The following is a 14108-nucleotide window of genomic DNA, read 5'->3' on the forward strand; positions in this document are numbered from 1 at the left end:
GCTTTTTATGTAGCCTGTTTTAAAACTAGGCAAAAGCTAGATGAGTTGATGTATCTGCTGGAAAATCTGTGCATACCCTCAGGGGTAAGCATACCGTGGTTGAGAACCATGGCACAAGGTGAGCAGCAGGATCTTGATTTAAATTCCAGTGTCAATATTTTGATGTGGGATGTTTTGTTTGGTCAGTGGAACTGGCATTGCTGTATTCTTTTCTCTCCTTTCTGGCACTGAGGTAATTGACTCAATTTTTATTTCTGAATGTGCCAACTACATTCTGTTGCATATGTTAGCCATGGAGAATACAAAAAGCAGCCCAACCATATGTAGCTACTCCCCATTAAAGCATTAGCGAGACAGATGTAACACTAATGTGGTAGGTGTAAGATATAAAGCAGATTGAATTTACCACTCCTGTCTGGTTAAAAGAGAAAGGCAAGCTGCTGGGGCAGGGGCAGGAATTCTAAAAGTCAGTTGGTTTTAATTCAATACCTTCCCTTCTTTTACATACATACTATGGACCTAACCCTGCAATCAGATCCATGCCGGCAGAATTCCTCCTGTGTTAATTCCATTTCAGGATAAATAAGTACAAAGTTAACACAATATATCTGTTTAATCTGCTTTGATTGTGGATGAGCAATATATATGCAGGGTATGCTTCAGCATTAAAGAAAAAACAGATGGTGTCTCTGTTGTTTGTATTATACTTGTATACAAAATTTTAAGTATGCTATTTTATACAATTCATATAATATGTGTTAAGAAACCCTACATTAAAGGAACATTAAGGTTGCAAAGTCAAGCATTCAGAAATTCGGAAGTGTTAGAAGTAAAGTTAACTCCTTTGTGTGTAACTAGCATGAGGGGAACCTCTCTGGCCTGTGTTATGCAGGAAGTCAGACTAGATGATTAATATGTCCCTTCAGGCCTAATATTTATGAATTTCTGAAGGTTATAGATAGGGTAAGCAGGAGTACCCATTCACAAGAAAAACTGAAATGCAGCAAATTTAAATCAGATAAAAGGAAATAGCCTGTAGGACTCATCATTACTACATATAATTGAGACAAAAAGCTTAACAGGATTCATATAAGGATTGGACATTTATACGGCTAAGGAACACATTCATGGTTATGTGAGAGTAAAACACATTGTACAAGGCGAACAAACTCTCATGTCTCAGGTCTAAACAAATCTATACTCCTGGGGTTATAGAGAAACTTCCCCTGTGGGCAGATAATTCCATATGTTCTTATGACAGTTAAGTGTAAAAGTTCTAAAGGAAATGTTTAAAAGCTATAGTAATCTATATTTTGAATAAGAATAGATGACTCCAGAGGAGCAACATAGCTGAATTCATTCTCTGGGCTTGGTGGCTGTTGATAGAACACTCAAGCTATTATTATCTCAAAGTCAAATTCTGACCTGGTGTGAGAGGACACAATTCCATTAGCTTCAGTGGGTTTACAGCAGGCTTGAATTCATCCCTCTCTATCTCGGCTGGAGTTTTCATAGGAACCAAGGAAATTAGGAGCCTAACTACCATTGAACTGTGATGGCATTTGGGTATCTAAGTCTGTTAGGCATTTTTAAAATCCTATGCTAATGCATTTTCAATATTGTTGAAATGCCTTTCAACTTGATATTTAAGGCCCTCTGAATGTATAGTGTCAGCCTAGTTCTGCAAATAATGTAAATTTGCTGTGGGACCATTTAATACAGTAAAGAGATGAATGGGTGAATTGGTACTTAAGTTCAACTAGAGTATTTTTTTTTTAATTGTTTGCTCTAGTTTATTATATGTTTCTAGTGTTTTAGGTTCATTTTAAAGTGAAGGTATTAAAAAGAAAAGTTACCTGAGCTGGATCATATAGAACAGGGATATAAATAGGGCCTGACAGAGGGAAAAATTATAAAAAACATTAAATAATTGTTTTTAAATAGTACTAATAATCATAATTTGAAAATGTTTAATGATACTTTTATCACTGTTTCTTCATTGAGATTTAAGATTTCATTTGGTTCCGGTTTAAGTGATCATTTTGCTTAAACTTTGGTCCCAGCATAGTTTAACTAGATTATTATGGCAAAAGTAGGATACCTATTTTTGCCTAATGAGATTTCCGCAAATATATGGTGCATATTTGAATATCTCATGCTGTATGAACATGCAGATAGGCGTGTATGATCCAAGACTGGGGCCCCTCACTGCTGTTATAAAACAAATATGTAATAATATAGAGTTGCCTTTCTTTCAGTGTGGGATTTGTGAACCTTTGCCTCCCCTCCCTCCTTTTCATTAAAAATTGAATAGCTAATGTAATACTGACAAGTCAGGAAATTCAAATTTATGGTCCTCATAGCAATTGGAACTCACAGCCACATTGCTTATCCATTAAATGTTCAGCCAGAGATGATATCAGGAAACACTGCCTCTGTTGTCTGGGGTACTTATATGGCCCCCATTCCTGAAGCATATGAGTGTCTCAGTCTTTAATGTATTTATCCTCATCTACGCTGAGTTACAGGGGTGTGTGTGTCATCAACTAGATTCTCCAGAGGACTTGTGCTTGGACCAGGCTTGTGTTGACTTGTCTGAAGCTGCAGTGCCATCTAGTGGTATGAGTATTATAATTATTGTAGGTTTCATGTTAGTCTGTATCAGCAAAAACAAGGAGGAGTCTTTGTGGCACTTTAGAGACTAACAAATTTATTTGGGCATAAGCTTTCAAGCTTTTCAAAATCAGAAACTACTGTGCTGTATCTATCTAAGGCTTTGTCTACCCTGGCAAATGAAAGACACAACTTTTGTCATTCAGAGGTGTTAAACCCCTCCTCCCACTCCCAAAAGACAAAAGTTTTGTCAATGACAAGCACCAGTGTGAACAGTGCTTTGTGGGGTTGGAAGTTTTTTGTCGGCAGGAGAGCCTCTCCTGCCAACAAATACCGGCTACACTGTGCGCCTTTTAGCAGCACGGCTGCGGTGGCACAGCCATGTCGCTGAAAGCTGTGTAGTGTAGACATGGTCTCAGTTTCACCAGGTTAAATCCAGAGTAACACTGGATTTACAACAGATGCATATGAGTTCAGACTCTTCCCCCAGTACCTTACCTTTCAAGAGTTTCACAGCTCATGCCGTTAGTGTTTTCTTTCGTTTAAAATGTAAATATGCAAGTAAAATTTCAGTATAACAACGTGAGGTTGCTTTCTGTTACCACTTTTGGGACTAACGAAAGGACCTCCTAGAATTATCTTAGGCACTGTGGAAAGGAACTCTCACACCAATGGAAATTATTTGAAAGGCCTCTGACATTATTATCCACAGATACAGTTATTACTAAACAACCAGGATGCACCCCATGTCCCAACTCAAAAAGTAATTGTCACCACTGCTGTGTGAGCTCCATTTGATGGTGATCCTGAGATAATGTCATAGTCGTGTATAACTGTAATGGTAATTATTTTGCCTCCTATTATAAGGCTGAGACGGGACAAGGAGAAGGTACTGGGATCCAGATTAGGTTTGGGCTTGGGTTGTTGTAGAATTAGATTTCTCTACAAACTTCCAAAAGCTTGAAAAATAAGAATAAACATGTTGAAAAAATATCTTGATGGTAACCTGTCAATCAGAGAGTGCTCTGATATTCTGTAATTAGAGCTTTTTTCTCTCTGAAGTTAGTGAGTCTTTTCCGCCTCATCCACCGCTAATGATTACATTACCCGAAGAGGCAGTTGAAATGAAGGAAACTGTTGTGGAGGAAATGGCGCTGCTTGTGAAGGAAACTGCGATGGAAACCTTGGGTGATTCCTACGCCACAGTGGAAAATACAAAGCATTGTCAATGTCAGTAAATTCAGACTCAGGATTATAAATAGTTTTGAGTCCATTTTAAAACTAAGAAATTAAATGCAGAAAGTTAACAATAAGCAGGAGGTTTACCTCTCCACTGGCACTTCTATCACTCTCATCCAGCTTTGGAAAACAAAAGAAGATATCATTAAATCTTACCCTTATGTAGAGCACCTTTCATCCCAATACCTATAAAATAATTACAAAGTACACCCTTCTAGCTTTAATTAAAGTTCCACATGTCGAACAGCAAAGGAGAGACATTTTAAAAGAGGAACTCATTGGAACTTCAGTGGAATTCACCCTTGTACATCAGGAAACCTGCTTCCTGAAAGGTGAAATCTGCAGTGCTGATGACCCATGGGGGAGGTTTCCTTGCTGGTGCTTGTGATCTATTTGTTTGTTGTTGGTAAAGCTTTGATGTAGAAGAGGAATAACATAAGAAACTATTTCTTTACCATCTATCAGGTTTAGAAAAAAATGTATTTTAAGGAAGTTCTTCCAATAATGAGAAGCAACATAGTTTCCATTTCTAGTCGTCCAATATTTGTATAGCTGCGTGTTCACTACTGACAGGGACTGGTACAGCAATGGCCATGCTCAGAACACAGGAGAGAAATAGAAATCTCATTCTGGTGGAGTAACCAATGAAAATGGAGATTAGAAATAAATAAGTGTGACTCAGTAGTTTTGGAGAAAGGAGAAGAGGATGCTGTCCTGTGAGTAGGGCACCAGAATATGGAATCAGGCAACGTGGGTTCTGTCATATTTCTGCCTGTGTCTTGCTGTGTGACCTTGAGCAAGTCACGTAATCCCTGTCCCTTGGTTTCCCCATCTGTAAAGTGGGGCTAACATATGATAACAAATGCTCTGCAATTTAAAAATGAAAAGAGCTATATTAAGGGTTAAGCATTATTTTAAATTATTTGAGCAGAGTTAACTTAAACCCTACCCAGACTACTACTTACAATGTTAAATTCCTTAGCAAAATTTATAAGAGTGAGTAACTTGGCATTGGTCCACACTTTGCAATTTTTAAGGCATGCTTCTCCTGTGTAACTGCACTATATTCAAGTCCTGACCCTGACTGACCGTTTTAGAGCCTCCAGCAGGGCCTGTGGAAAATGTAGAAAGGACACACTAACATCTGAAAAAGCTCAGTGTGACTAGTAAAATGTGGGCGTTCTCTGCGGATATTATTGCCACAGTAGTTGAGGGAAATTAATTGGAAAGTCATCCACTGCAAGGCACTGAGTGCTGTCAACGTCGCCTCAATTGAGACTTGAGCACACAGAGCCCCTGGTGGCTGGCACAAAGTATCTCACAGGACCTCGCCCTAAATTTAGACCTTTTACATATTCATCATCATCACTAATTTAAGATCTGGTCCAGTGCTTTCTGAAAATTCACACATACTGCATCCCCTGAATTTCCCTCAGATATTGTGGCAATAATACCTTCAAAGAGCTCCGATGTGTAAGTTAATCAAACTGCGTTGTTGCAGATGTTCTTTAACTTTTCTCCACAAATGGCCCTGAATCTAGTTAAACTCTCTGACCTATGATTCCTTTTGTCATGTTGGTTCCTATCCAGAATATTGGAGTTATAGATAATTGCCAGTTTCCAACATTTTGGAATATCTCCCAAATCTAAAAGGACTGGCTGATTTTCTTGCTTACTTCCTTTATGCTCATAGATTAATGTTACATAGATCTCTTTCTTTGTCTGCTTTTAGAGCGACAGAGATGTGATGTGTGTGGCTAATAATGCCACAGTTCTATCACTTCCCTGAACAACTGGAAACTAGCAAGAAACAGGAGCCAAGGTTTTCAAAAGTGACTAGTGATTATGGATGCCCAGCATGAGACACCTTAAGTCCTGATTTTCAGAGGGTGAGTTCTTAGCACTTTTTGAAAATCAGGCCCCTTTAAGGCATCTCAACGCATAAATTTATGTACTCAGAATTGCTAGTCACTTTTGAAAACATTAGCTGAGTCAATGAGGTAAGAGCTCTTAGTTAAGTTAAATCCAACTGTCCCGCTTGTAAGCTTGCTGACTTGTCAACTTTACTACAGGTTACTCATATTTAATTTGTGGGATGGCAGTCTCCCGTATGCTATTGTAAATGTGCTAATGCTCATCCAGAGGTTCTGAACCTCTTCACCTCGTGCACCAGAACCAGTCATTCTTTGTCTATTGCATCATTTATATTTTTTGGTGGGGGGGGGGCGGAGGAATGTTTAATTTTCATTGAGATTTTCTGCTATTTGTTTCTCATTATTTCTGTTCCTTCTCTTTACTTCTGAAGCTTTTTCTAATGTTACCATCCTTTCCTCCTCCCATCTAATGCCCATTGAGATCCTACATATAAAATTAATGTCTAATGATTATTTAAACTCATCCCATTAGACGATAATACTTGCATTACCTTGGCCTGGCAGGGTGATCACTGCAACACTCAAGAAATCAGCTTGTCCCAGTGAAGTCTGCATGTGCCTGGCTAGTATTTAAATGCTGTTTCTAATGCCTTGGCTTTAATCAGAAAACCACAGTTCACCATGAATCACAAATTCTTAATACCTGTTGGAGAGTTAGTTTAATTTCTTGTCAACTGTTAAGATTACAGAAATCCCAGAGACTCACACTGGAGCATGTTAAAGGGCTGGTAAAGGAAATGCATGCAGAGGTTATTGCATACACAGCATGTTTTATGATGTTCTCAGTATTGGTGTGTTCTGACTTATGGAAAAAGACTTCAGAAGCTGATCTCGCTTGCACGGGTACAGCCACCCTGCCTAGGTGCTCAGCATGATGGGACTGCTTGCCCAAATGATCACTTGTGGCTGGTGTTGGATTCCCCAGTCTCCTTATTATTGGGGCAGGAGTAATAAAGGGTTGCTATCCTTGTGCGAACCGAGGGCAGCAGAACTGTACCTGGCATACCACAATGGAGGGACTCACCCTCAACTGAACAGCACCCGCTAGGCAGGGGACATAGGCTCCAAAGCCCAAGGAGTTGAGAGAGGGTGTGGACAGGTACTTGTACCTGGTGGTGTGGGCCCTGTTTAAAGGTCGTAGACACCATTTGACTCTTCCTCTCTCCATGGTATAATAAAAGAGCTAATTTAGACTGAATTTAGAGTCTTGTTACACCCTGCAGAGCTGAAATCACTGATACCTAGGTCTAAGTATTAGACGTACTTTGGGACTGTGTCTCTGTTGCAAGAGACTGCCCAGTGTGCACCAGCAGTGAGGCTCCCCCACTAACAGCTGAAATCATTGAGAGCTGTGTTAAGTGGTGGGGGGCCCTGAAGACATCTTGGCGAGGGGCTAGCAGGGTGGCTGGCGGAGAGGCGTGACCAGCAGGGCGGCTGGTGGAGAGGTGTGGCAAGTGGCTAGCAGGTCCCCGCAGAGGTGTAGCAATTGGCCATTGGGGCAACGAGCAAGTGCCTGAGTAGTGCAGGATGTAAGGTGCCTCCTTGATGCCCCCCCCCCGGTCTTCCACACAGGGTGGGAGGTAAACTCTGCAGATGAACCTCTGAACTCTGGGGCTGCACTGGCCAAGGGCAGCAACTGTGAGTGGAGTGCAGAGAAAGGATGGGCTTGTTAAAGGAACTTTTGGGTTGCTGGACGTAAGACCCTGAGGGGAAAAGGACACTGCCCAACTTACTTGGGGATGGGTCTTTTGCTCATGGTTTGTGTTTATGAGCTCTAGTTGCAGCGTTTTCCCAAATTAATGCTGAGTTAATTCCCTCCTTTTATTAAAAGTTTTTGCTACACACAGACTCTGTGCTTGGAAGAGGGGAAATATTGCCTCTTAGAGGTGCCCAGGGGATGGTATGTAATTGTCCCAGGTCAGTGGGTGGGGGCTCGAGCTGGTTTTGTGTTGTATTGGTGAAAAGGAATCCCTAGATACTGAACCTGGTCCTTGTTGCTGCTGGCTTCACCTGGCAGAAGGGTTACATATGAATGTACATATATTTTAAAAAATCCTCACAACCTTAGCATTTGCTTGGACTTGTATCTTTCTTGATAGATGAAGAGAAATTATGTATTGGTTGAATTCAATAGTTAAAAATAAATAGTTTTAATAAATGAACAAACCAAAAACTATTCTGAGGAGGGGAACTATCATTCGGGGTGGGATTTTCAAAAGCACTCAGCATGAACGTAACTTTGCTTTCCTCTGAAGCACCACAGTGCTTAATTGTAATGAAAGTGGTGCTGGGGCTCAAGCAATTCTTTACTTTCATAACTGTTGGGGCAAGACCAGAGGTGCCAGGGCAATGAACTGCCAAGACCAGAAGTTCCCGGGCTCAGCCCTGGCAAGCCCTGGCACAAATTAAGCACTGGCCAACATACGTTGACTTCAGTTGGAGTGGAGTGAGGCAACTGACTCCAATAGGAACAGAGTTGGGCCAATACTGAACAATTTGAAAATCCCACCCCTGCTTTCCAGTTTTTGATTAATTGAAGTAGAATTTATACCTAACTCTGATAGGACAGGAAGTGAAATATATGCTGGAATATATTAAAAATATTATAATGAGAATTAATGATTATTCTGATATTAGGCGTAGTGTAGAGATCAGGACCTGATTCTAACTCTGGAGTTACCATATTGAAGTCAGCAGGGTTACACTGGTGTGAAAGTGGAGTGGAAACAGAATCAGACCCCATCTATGTGAAAATGTACTTCTAGTTGCATTTATCATGACTAGACATTTCTGTGAAGGACATAGAGCTTAATGGAATGCAAGTGATTTTGAAGCTTGTAATTGAGTAGACAGTTGAGAGTGGGGAACGTAGTAATTATACAAAGCCATTTTAGAAAGTTTTTATTAAAGATGATTTGGTAGGCTCAGTACAGATCAAAACGTTGGATTTTTTACCTCACCGCCTGTTAAGAATTAATGTTGAAATGATTATAATCAATCGGAAAGTCAAGTGTGCTGTGGATAAGCCTCTTTAATCTGTCTGTCTATCCTTAGTTTTAAACTGCTGTCTATTGCCAAAATATCGGAGTGCCTTCCATGTAAAGTAGATAGCGATAGTGTAGTCCTCTGTAGACTTCACAGGGTCTCTGGCTCTTCTCCCCAGTGGGCTAAAATCTCTGCGTAGGACAAGATTTTGTTTTTGACTCTTTTTAGATTTCATTAATTTACCTTTTTCCCCCTTTAGACTGATTTATTTCAGTTTATTTTGTTTTTAATATTTATTTATGGGTTGGTTGGGTGTTTTGGGTCAAAAAGGGTCTCAAGTGTTGTAGCACAATCTCATCCCACTCATTTTGGAGTCGTGGGACCAGATCCTCTCAAGACTGGTCCATCTGTTCCCAGTGCAGTTTGGTCAGGGGATGAGCCAAGGGAAACTGCAAAGGTGGCATAATCAGGTGCTGGGCTGGTCCCATTGAGAACTTAGAGTAGCCTCAGGGCTGTTCTATCATACACTGGTTTCAGTAACCCCAAAGGGGTTTGTACTAAATGTTTGGGCAATCCAGTAAAGTTGGTTATGTCATGACTGGGACAAGGGTGTTCAGACCTAGTGGTTGGAGATACTGGGAGGTCAGAGTCTAAGTCAGGACAGAGGGCAAACTGAGAGTCAGACATCGGGTAGGGTCAGGTTACGAGGAGATCAGGGTCAGGCACCAGATTACAGATAGTAATTGAAGAGCAAAGCTAAGGACAAACTAGGGTCAGAAGCCGAAATATCGGGTCTGGAGCATAGACAGGCAGGCACACACAGCTTCCTATCATGGCTTCCTGATTTAAGTACTGGTACCAGCCAATCAGTGGGCTGCGAGAGAGTGCCACTCAGGTCCTGCTGGGCTGTACTTCCTGCCAAGCCCAGCCTCACAGAGTCCTCCTATGGGAGCCCAGCCTTAGCCTGCTGCGGCAATGCAGGGCCCTCAGCATCACAGAACCTCCCAGGTTCCAGCCCTGCAAGTTTTTACAGGTTAATTACCTTCACTGTTAAAAACGTCCACCTTATTTCCAGTCTGAATTTGTCTAGCTTCAACTTCCAGCCACTGGCGCATTATACCTTTCTCTGAGCCCATTGTCAAATATTTGTTTCCCATGTAACTACGTATAGATGGTAATCAAGTCACCCCTTAATCTTCTCTTTGTTAAGCTAAATAGATTGAGCTACATGAGGCTATCACTGTAACCCTTTAATCATTCTTGTGGCTCTTCTCTGAACCTTTTCCAATTTTTCAACATTCTTCTTGAATTGTGGATACTAGAACTCGACACAGTGTTCCAGCAGTGGTTGCACCAGTGCCAAATACAGAAGTAAAATAACATTTCTATTCCTACCCGGGATTCCTCTTTTTATGCATCCAAGGATTGCATTAGCCCTTTTGGCTACGTCGTCACACTAGGAGCTCATGTTCGGCTGATTATCCACCACAACCCCGAAATCTTTTTTCAGTTTCCTGGGATAGACTCATCCCTCCTGTAAGTATCGCCTACCTAGCCTATTTAGCCATATTAAAACACACATTGTTTGCTTGCGCCCAGCTTACCGAGCGATCCGGCTCGCTCTGTATCAGTGACCTGTCCTCTTCATTGTTTACCACTCCCCCAATTTTTGTGTCACAGTGCCCTCTTTCTGTTCAGATGTTCTGCACCTTTGGGGCTATAGAGGGGCCATGAAGCTATTTGTACTACCTCCTTGTGACCTGGAAGGTTACAGGAGGCTTCCTTCCTCATAACCTCTATAAATCTCCCCCTTCCACCAGGTGTGGGTTACAGCGTTTGGTGTGGGATGAAGTGGTGGTGGTAGGAGGATTTAGCTGCTTTAGAGAGCAGGATAGATCCTTTATGTATAATTATTTCATAAAAGTGTCAACAAACTATGCCTCTAATTCACTGAAGCTGGTTAGGTGACTCATAGCAGTGGAAAGAGCAGACAAGTAATGGTATACTGTGGTCAGACAGAAACAAAAATACAGACAGAAAATTATATCCTCTATAAGAGATTTCAAGCTAAGAGTCCCATGGAAGGGATCCTCCTTCATGGGAATAGCATAGGCAATGTGCTCTGTAAAAGTAATATGCTTATAAGAAGCACACAAGATTTTTTTTAGGGGAAAGGCAATACACCATGTTTATTGAAAATACAACAATTAGCATATGCATTTAATTACACCACACACACACGCACTCACTCACTCACTCACTCACTCTCTGTTCTGCCAGTTGGTGTTATAGTTACCAGTTCAGAGTCTGGATCAATCTAGTGGCCAGCTAGGTTGATCATGGGTAGGAAGGAGCCGGGTTCTGTCAGTTACGACACGATGCTTTGAGGAAGTCTTGGCAGGATGAACCCAAAGTTTTATGGCAAGGCACCCTGTTTATGTAGTGATTTTTTTTTTATTGGGACCAATGAGTTTTGCACCGTTATGCTGTAATTAATTGTTGTTTGATGAGTGCTTGGTTTTTTTTTAAATTGTTTTTTTTTAATTTTTTATTACAGTTATTTTGTTTTTTATTGATAGGTGCTTGTTTTATTTTTAAAGTTGTTAATTTGCCTTTTTTGGACATTTTATTAGAGGTGTGTTGCAGCCTTATGGTGCCCTTGCATTTGTGTTTGTGTGTGTGTGTATATTCGGTTTAGTGATAGCTTTTATACTTTTTTTTTACCCATATATTTTTTATTTACATATAAAACAGAATTAATTTACACAGAACATTTTAAACAGGAACATTATGTTGCATTGCACAAGAAAACAATTATGGCATTTTAAAATTTATTTTAAAATTGCTATGGCTACAATAAGGTAATGACCTTAAAACATTTGTTACTGCCTTAAAATCAGCCAGACACAGATTCTGGCTGATGCATTTTTACCAAATGGCCCATTAGGCTGTTCCTTTTTGCTATTTAAAAAGGGTGGCTGGCAGGATGTGATTAAATTATACACCAATACATACCAATACATGCTACATTATTATTTTTTATTTTAAATTATACAAAATACAAACATAAAATTTTATTTCTATATGTCCCCCTTTTGGCCCCTCAAGAACAATTTTGAGTGGGTCATATTTTATACTATTGTTTTATAGCAATATATTGAGACAATTTGAACTTGTGGTTGGAATTTAACAAACTTTTTTTGTGTTTAATAGCACATACAACACATTTTTACCAAGCAAACACAGGACAATATTAACACAATTAATAATGGGTGAAACATAATAGATAATATGCTTTTAAAGGTTGGGGACCAGCCTTTAAAAACGTTGTACCAGTGATAGGCTGTTAGGTTTTTTTTGTTTTTTTTAGATTTAGCAATTTTTAGCATGTTTTTATTTGTATGTAATATTTGAACGACACGCTTTTTTATATTTTTTTGTGTATGTTGTAAAAATTGAGTTATTTTTGTTTTTGATAACAAGTGCTTAGTTAGATTGTTCTAATTTAGGCTAAGGGTAACAGAAATTAACAGGGGCAGTGGTTATAGTGCTTTGTGCTTTTTTTATTTTTGGTAGATAGTATGTGTGATTGCTAGTATATAATACACGGGCATTACGTTTATTTATTGACTGATATTTGTATTTTTTTTAAAATACTGTTTTTTCGGATGTAACACATACACATTGTTGTATAAAACGCGTTACATTTTTAGTTTGTTTTGCACATGTTTTTAATGAGGTATTTTTGCTACATGGTTTTGTGGTGACAGGTAGGTTCAAGCACACCCATTTTTGAGGGCTTTATTTTGTACATTTTTGGGTATTTAATTTTTTTTTTTTAGTTTATTGATTTATAACCCGGGGTAGCCAAAAGGATTTTATGGTTAATTTTGGGAGTGGGCTTACGTTTTATATTTTTCTTTTTATAGATTTTTGGTGAGTAATTTTAATAATAATTTTACCTAATAACAAATTAGCCTTAATTATGCTGGAAACATATTGCATTTATTAATATTTGTAGGTGTTAAATAAAGATTTTTTTTATTGTTTTAAAAGATGCGTTAATACCTGAACATTTTTAGATTTACCCAAAACATTTTGTGTGTCACTTTAGCATTAAGTGATGCTAAATTAAGAATTTGCATTTTAGTACATTTTATGGCTAAGACAGTTTTATTTTTTAATTGTATTTTTTGTTTATATAGCAGCGAGGAGGTGGTGTTTAGCCACCGCCACATATTTTATGCTTAAGATTTTTTTAGATTTATTTGTATTAAGTTTATAGTGGTATTTGCCTGCTTGTGCATGAGACTATTTTGAAGTTGTGACAAGGAACTTAATTTATTTTTAATTACCTTTAGGTTTATAGTATTTATAATTTTTGCTTTAAAACCAATTTTTTTTAATATGGTGTTTGCTACATGAGAATTTTTTGATTTTTGCCTTTTTGCAATATTGTTTTTGTAAATATAGTTAAAATGCTTTTTTTTTTGGTTAATGCAGTAGGTTGTTTTTTTTTTGGTAACATAATATATAACAATGCTAGCAATAAGACAAACAACACAAGATAAAAGACAAAACACTTTTTTTTTGTGTGCAACAGATGGTATTTTGGGTTGTTTGTTAGCTGGTACCAACTTTTTTTAAAGTTTTGAAAGACAAAAAGAACGCTTTTGGGGTGGCAGATTATTGCTTACATTTTTTTTTTAATAAATATTTTTGCTGATTGCAGGCAAAACAGAGGAATTACCCTCACACTTTGTTGTGTTTTTGTTTTATAGGCAGGCCACGTTTTAATGGCTTGTATAGTTATTACATTTATGAGGGAGGGTAAAAAACCCAGTAAGGATTGCTGCTTTATTAACCTTGGTCAAAGAAATATATATCATGAGTTAATGTACAGTACAGACCAAAACTGGCAGATCACCTCTGGGGGTGCTGAACTTCTAAGGAAGAAAGTTAAAGTGATGGTGATGACACTTTTAAAGAGGTCACTTGAAACATAATGCATGCTATATTTTGTCTTCTCACCTCGTGATTAGTTTAAAATAATACTTAAATTAAACATTTGTGCTGATGCCTGTTCTTTTAAACAAGGTTTTAAAAAAATAGCAAATCCAAACACACTTTTATTTCATGCTTTCTTTATTAGAATATTAAGAAACTAGCAATACAGTACATTGACAATAAAATAAAGTTGTCTTATTTCTAGTTTTCTGCAGTATACCACACAATTCACACTATATGTGTTGACTTGAAGAACGGTATGCTGAACAGTTCTATCATGTGCACAATTCTTTCTATTGTGTGTACAGAGAGATATTATGGATTGTTAAA

This window comes from Lepidochelys olivacea, assembly GCF_965140295.1.
Source record: "Lepidochelys olivacea isolate rLepOli2 genome assembly, chromosome: 4".
Taxonomy (NCBI): domain Eukaryota; kingdom Metazoa; phylum Chordata; order Testudines; family Cheloniidae; genus Lepidochelys; species Lepidochelys olivacea.